This window comes from Falco rusticolus, chromosome 5 (genome assembly GCF_015220075.1).
Source record: "Falco rusticolus isolate bFalRus1 chromosome 5, bFalRus1.pri, whole genome shotgun sequence".
In the NCBI taxonomy this organism is placed as follows: domain Eukaryota; kingdom Metazoa; phylum Chordata; class Aves; order Falconiformes; family Falconidae; genus Falco; species Falco rusticolus.
Genome location: NC_051191.1, coordinates 30,550,898 through 30,558,032, shown reverse-complemented (window position 1 = coordinate 30,558,032; position 7,135 = coordinate 30,550,898).

Genomic DNA, 7,135 nt, shown 5'->3' with positions numbered 1-7,135 from the left:
ATATATATATATATTTATATATATAAAGTGCCTATCACCATATTGATAAACATGAGTAGGTAGGTACTGTGAGAAAGCAAATCTTTTCCTTCATCCAATGCCTTTGGTTGACCAAATGCATTAATTGTTTTTGCATTTGTTCACAAGTATCAAGATCTCAGTTACACTTTCCATTCCAGCTGTAGCAGTCAGGGACTGGTACTTCTAAGTTTGTGCATCTGCTTTACTCCTAAAAACACCCTGAAAACCCTCCATGACAAATACTTCAGTGACAATTCTTCCTCTTCCAAGTTCCTGAACCTTGATTTTCAAATACATGGCATCAAATTATGGTTTCCTCATCATAATAAACTGTTGCAAAGAAATTACATGCTTTGCTCCCAAGAATAAAGTTTCAACAACTGTGGAATAAATCTGGGCAAGTGGCTGGTGTAAAGGCAAAGTATCTTTCCAATGGTAGAAAGTACTCATTGCACTTACCTGCCTGAAAAAGTCCTGTGTTGTTATAGCAAAGACATCAAAGCCACAGCTGGACCTTTTAAGCTCAACTGGAATATTGTTTAGTTGCTGGGACGGCTCATCACACTCTTCCTTCAGTCTCTTAATGAACTGCTTTTCGGCATCTCTACTCTCTCCCAGTTTGGGGGAAAATCCACTCTTTGGGGTGATTGGCCTTTGCTTGGGATGTCCTATGAAGGAGAGAAGAAAAGACCATCAGGGTCCCTTTATATGTGTGGACATGACCTTCCTGTGTTTCTAAGGCCCTTGGGACTCAGCCCTATAAAAGAAAAAAAGGTCTGTAGCATTCACACAGATCCGTAATGACTTTCAAAAAAAACAAGAGCACAGTGCAATATGTTTACACAGGGGCCAAAGCTCAAACCTTTGTAACAGTCGTCTCACCTCAGGCTCTGAGCCTGAAGGTCTGCTATGAGCCAGGCAGAGCTCTCCTAAGAATGTCTTACTGAGAACTGAGGTTGTTAGAGGAAGGTTCCCTCTCACCTATGTTAGACCTCTACAAGAACAGAGGTATGCATCTTGATGTGTGATGCTGGACTCCCTTGAATAACAGTGAGAGAAATGGGCATTTCCAGACTGAGATTCATCTTATCCTGTTGTGGATGTGGGAAACAGTAGGATGATGTTTACACTCTACACATGATTTCTTTGGCCACCTCAACCCCAAGCCTGGTGACTTGACAGAGGTGCCAGATGGCCTTTGTAGATTTCCTTTTGCCTCCAAATAGGACAATGTGGGACTGGAGTTGTCCTTCCCTGAATGCAAACATAGCATGGGTTGCTTGCTATTGGGATTCACGACTTCTTTTTCTCAGCAATACTGCAGTCTACTTTGCCAGTCCCCCTTGCTCTCCCCTTTGTAACACTTCTAAAGTTGCAGCACAAAACAGATTTGTACAGAAATGCCACCGGGTGCCATATGATGCTGACTGTTCCACCACTGACTCTGCATGGCTGCTCTCTCTGCACCATCAGTCACACCAGCAGCACTTTAAGGTTTGCCTGCAGAAATGGGCCCTGACTGACTCCGGCTCCTCTGACATGCTCCAAGTTGGCTTGAAACAAGTCTGATCCTGTATAAAGAGTTGAAACCACTAGTGTAGCTTGTCTTCAGGATATCAGCTCAAACACAGTGTCATATTCATGTGAATGGCTCAGGAACTAAAGCTCACTCATGATAAGCCACTTCAGGGAAGTGAGCTTTTATCCTAATTTAAGTTCATATGCTGCTTGAGTCAGCTATTCATTTCTCTGGAGATATTCAGGAGGATGAAGCAAGAAAGGGCAGTGTTCTGGTAGTGTCAGGTTGCTCAGGCCACTGCTTGGACCACCTGTTTTGTCTTTATCTTCTTAGCTTCTGAGAACTCTCTGCAAACATCAGGCTGGGGCAATACCTTTGATTTACTGATCCTTTTTGCTACCCTTAGTGTCTCCTCGGTTGTTGCTTTGCAGCTCATTCCTGAATACTGTCCAGGAATCTCTGGTTCACTTCTTGATCTCCTCCCACTAGTGTCAAGCTTTTAGCCTAGGAGCTAGAGTCAGTAAGAAAAAGGCAGAAAACAGTCAGACACCTTGTTCCCATGTGTTACTAGAAATGGAGGACATTGATCTGTATATAGAGGAAGTGAACATTGCTGTGCTGGCAGCAAGGGTTGGGTACGGAAGAATCTGAAGAAAAAAAAAGAAGGAATAATATCTTGTGGTCATAGTCTTGTAGTACACACTTCCTGCAAAACAACACAGACACAATGTCTCCAACTAGTTGTCTGTGGATACTACCTACCCCTTTCCCCAAAACCAGAAGAATCCTTCCACAGAGATGCATCTAAGAGCATTGTTCCAGAGGTAAGTTTGTTAGATGTGCTTTAGAAATTTTAGATTTTTAAGACCATAGCCTAGGTGTGCAAACAGATCCTTAGGGCAATTTTACTACGTCAGGCAGGGAAGCAGCATAGCTTTTCCAGAACAATACATCAGGAGCATATTCCTACTTTTTTAGATCTCTGACTTGTGTGGAGCCACTGGGAGCATGTCTTCCAATATGGTGGACCGTGTTCTGGCTCCAGGCTAAACTTACAGGGAACTAGCTCCAGAGATGCTCCTTCATGACCCCAAGTATCTCATGCTGCAACTGCAGAGTCACGAGTGCAAAACAGCCTTTGAAACTCTTTGTGCCCATGACTGGCATTTGTAAAGAGGAATACCAGGTTTCCCAATGTGTCAAGACTAACTTTATGATGTTGCGAGTCCTAAATAATACAATACAGGATGAGAGAGAGAGGACTTCCTGTCATTAAGAGTTCAACCAGCACAGCCATTGCCCTCTATCCATTTTCATGTCATTTAAAGCCTGTACACCTTTTTGTTCAGGAATATTTTCTTACAGATTCTTCCATTCATGTAAAGGGGCTCTTAGCTGGGCAGTAGGTATTATCACAAAATAAGAGATTCATAGGAGCAATGGCCACAATTATCTGTCTTTCTAGTATAAAAATCTTGGGTTGTTGAGGCAGCATGGTGATGTTACAACAAAAAGCATAGGAAGAAGTGTAAAGGGAAGCCCTTGAAATCAGTCCAGTTTTAATTAAAACAGAAACCCATCAGGTTGCTTTGTCATATCTTTCTAGCTTTCCTGTTCACTGGAACATTTGAAGCGCACATCTCTGTGTTGTCCTCGTCAGTATTATAAGCCGTCCTTGTAAATGAAATTGTGCTATTCTCCTCCGGGATGAATATGAATTTCTCAGTTCATTTAGGTCTGAAAAGCAGCTTACTAAGCTTATTCTGACATTCATGTCTCTCTTCTGTTGCTCTGCACAGAACAGGGTACGTATTAACGATGCCGGCCCTGATCCTGAATGTCCTTTTTGCTGATGGTGGGACCAGGGGGGAGACCTAGTGCACGCTGAAATAACTGAACCCTTTGATCCACTTCAAAACTTCCAGGTCTTTTTTATCTACCTGTGTTTGAACTGAGGAGACATGACAAGTATATACTCACAATTAACACGGTCCATGAGGATTTAGATGGGGAATGCAATTCATTTGTCTTTTAACTGTCCAATTTTGAACACTTTCATAAGGAAAGTGAGAAAATTACTTCCAGAGGAATGATAACAAGCAGTTTGTAGAGTGACAGATGTCAGAAACAGACAGCACCGTCCTAGAATGGAGTGGATGCAGAGCACCTGCATCTATGTACACCTGTTCCTATACACATATTTCAGGAATGGGATTGCATCAATAGATAAAATTGGTATCACTATGAGACTCTGCATCTCAGAACTCCTTGCAAGTCTGCAGGAGGACTGACCAAAAGTCTAAAGATAAGATTCAAGGCTAAAATAATTTGCATGACAGTCAAAGACCAGCACTGATTTAAAAGAACTGCATGTGAGGAGGCCAGTAACAGAGGGAACACAACTTAGAGACAGCACTCAAAAGTTTTACAGCCTGTTTCATGGCCACATGTAGGTGTGGCAGAGTTACCTGGAGGACACGTGCTCTCCTATCACAAAACGTAAATGTCTCACAAGTTTGTGATTGTGATGGAGGAAAGGCTGTGCTACCACCCCTTAGCTCCAGCTACACTCACTCCTTGCCCTGTTTAATGGCTGCTTTGATTGTTTTTTGAAATTGTTAAATAGGTGAAAACATCGTCTTGTCTTTATTGCTTGGTTATTACTGTTGTCATTTCATAGAATGCTAAAGGCTACTCTCAAAAAATAAAGATTAGGTTTATCTTCCTATTTGATCCTTACAGTGATAAAAATTTTTAGGTTGCCATAATTTCAGACAACCAAGCTTAAGAAATCCTGAATCACTCTGTACAGTGGGAGAGAGGGCACTTACTCAACCTCTCATGACAACGAAGGAACATTTGAGGACTTACGAATTGTATATGCCAAAGATTTCAGCCTTGAAAACCATTAAGTGACCTGTGGAAATGCAGGCCTCCTTAAGACAACAGAAATACGCAGTACAAATATGCCTATGTTTCATTTTGCTTTTCAGTTCTAGTGGAAGCAAATCAGCTGTTCTGTATCATGCTGCTACCACCACAATCGGCTCTGGTGCTTAAACTGGAGTCCCGAAGTTATAAATGCTGGTGAGCTGATGCTCCAGCACTCTCTACAACACATTTTTCTTTGGATCTCTCTTGGTGATCTCACCAGTTGCAAAACAGCCTAAAATTATATGATTCAGAAGACAGTGTTAAGTTCATATTTTTACCTTAATAGCTTAGCGAGGAGAAGAATTCTGAATCCTGTTGGTGCCTGGGAAGATTAAATTTAACCTTCCATTTTCTTGATTTTGTTGGATGGGAAGGAGAAGAAGAGTTTGCGTTTAGTAAACATGAAGAGACTCTCGATGAATGTTACAGGAGCCAAAGAGCTGTTCCACATTTTTTATACTTTACCATCAAATGAAGAAACATGGGTTTCTGCCCCACATCATAATAACAACTCAAGCATCGTATAGCTGTAGAGATGACATTTGAAGTATTCAAGTAGGGTCTGAAAAATGAGGCAACAGAACAGAAGATAAACTGCAAGCACAAAGAAATCATTGGGACCATGCCCACGCATTTCAGAAGCATTTAGATCAGCCAAAGGCCAGCCTTAGAAAAGCCTTTAGGTACCTTATACATCTGTTAATGTACACTTAGGAAACATAAATAGAAATAAATTCTCTTCATTTTAGTAAATAAACAAGCGTATTCTTTAGAAATGCTAAAACCATGTGTTTGTACGCAATATTTAGAGGTAAATTGACAATGCCCCAATAGCACTCTGAAGGTTATTTCTATAGATAATCCCTTTCCCAATCATGCACAGAAATAGTCCAGGAAATGTAGCGCTTCTGCACAACACTAAGAGTAGATCCCAGGCAATATACTATCATTCCAGGTATCTGAGGTGCTTTTATTTCACTATAACTATCTGTTCTCTTGTTATATAAGAAAATTGTAATGATAAAAATAAATGTTCCTGTGACCTTAAACATGTAATAGCAACAATTCTTTGTTTTGAAGGAGAGATGACTTTATGGTTGTAGTTGTTTTGAAGGAGAGATGACTTCATGGTTGTAACAAAGAAAACAAAAGTCTACTCAGCTCATGCATTGGTATGATAAAGCCCACTGTACTCAGAGCCAGCTTAATGAACCTTGTATGCAATCAGTCTTCACTTAATAGCAGGTCTCAGTTTAGTGTGTTCACAAAAAATGCAAAATCAACAAGTTAAAATCTTCCCTGAGGCAGTGGTTTTTGGTTCATCATTACCTGGTGAATGGAGCCTGGTGGTTGTTACCACTGACCTCTTAGGGGATGAGGCAACTGGTCTGTTAGCATCCTGATCTCTCTGTACTTCTTTCTTCACATCTGTTTTAGAAAATAAAAAAACGGTAGAAAGAAGCCCATTTTATAGTTCTGTTTGCAACTGTGCAGAACTATGTCACTAAGATACATACCAGAACGGCGAAATACCAGTTTTTCACCCATACACACCCTGAGCTTTGCACAGAATGATACTTCACAGTACTTTTGTGTTGGATGTCAGCCTGCCACTTCTGCAAGCGTGACTGCGTGCATGTGGCTGAGCTGACATGCACAGCACTAAAGAAGGTCAGAAGGCGGCCTTACATACTGTCTTGGTTCTCCAGCCACCTGCACAGTGACAAATGCCATTAAGGCACAAACAGCTACATAGGTAGCCCATCCTATCTGTTCTGAGCTCTGTGTTCTCTCTCTTTACCTTGCTGTGCATCCTCACCCTGGGCTGGAGGAGAAGCTGAGTAGGACTATGCAAAGCTGACGGAAGTTACCTGCAGGGCCCTGCTCTATCAACTTCTTCCCCAGGTTAGGAAACGGCCTTTTCTGGTGGCCAGCTTTCCCAAGAGGGTCTCACACAGGCAAGAGACAAGCTTCTGCAGAACCAGAAGCAGGCAAGATGTGTCAGGGCTGTAATGGATGTGTTGTGCCAGACAGGAGAGTGGGTCTCTGCCTATGCACTAACTCAGCCAGGGCCAGAGAGGTGCAGCACATTCAATGCACAAAACCAACAACAAGCTGTGCCAGTGCAGGATACAACAGGGCCATATCATTTTCTTGATGTCCACAAGGCTGAACCAACACCTGGTTCATGCTCATCTATGACCCAGGCGTGTTCCAGGCTGTCTGTCCACCCTCCTCTCCTTTCTGTGTTTGTAGCTCTCCAGATTACTCATGACTTTGGCATTTAACCTTTTTTCTGTAGCCACTAATTCTTCCCACCGACAGCATGATGCCCCAGAGCTCTTGGATTATGACCTCCAGAAACTTTGTGCTAGCTTTTCCTCTTCCTTTAGTTTTTCAGTGGGAGGCAACTCAATGTCTGTTATTATTCCTCCCATCGCTGGAGCTCTCTGGTTAGGGACTTGGGATGGTCTGTCAGTTGTCCAGGCTCTGCAGTCACTGACTGTCATTTGTACTAGGGAGACAGAGCTTCATCTGAAAGCCAGAGCGGCCACCCAAGCTCAGCTCACCCCTCCTGCCCTCCCACAACTCTCATCAAAATAGCTGTGGGGACCATGCTGAACGCAGGAACACGAAAGACCAGCCCTGCTTGTTTGCCCA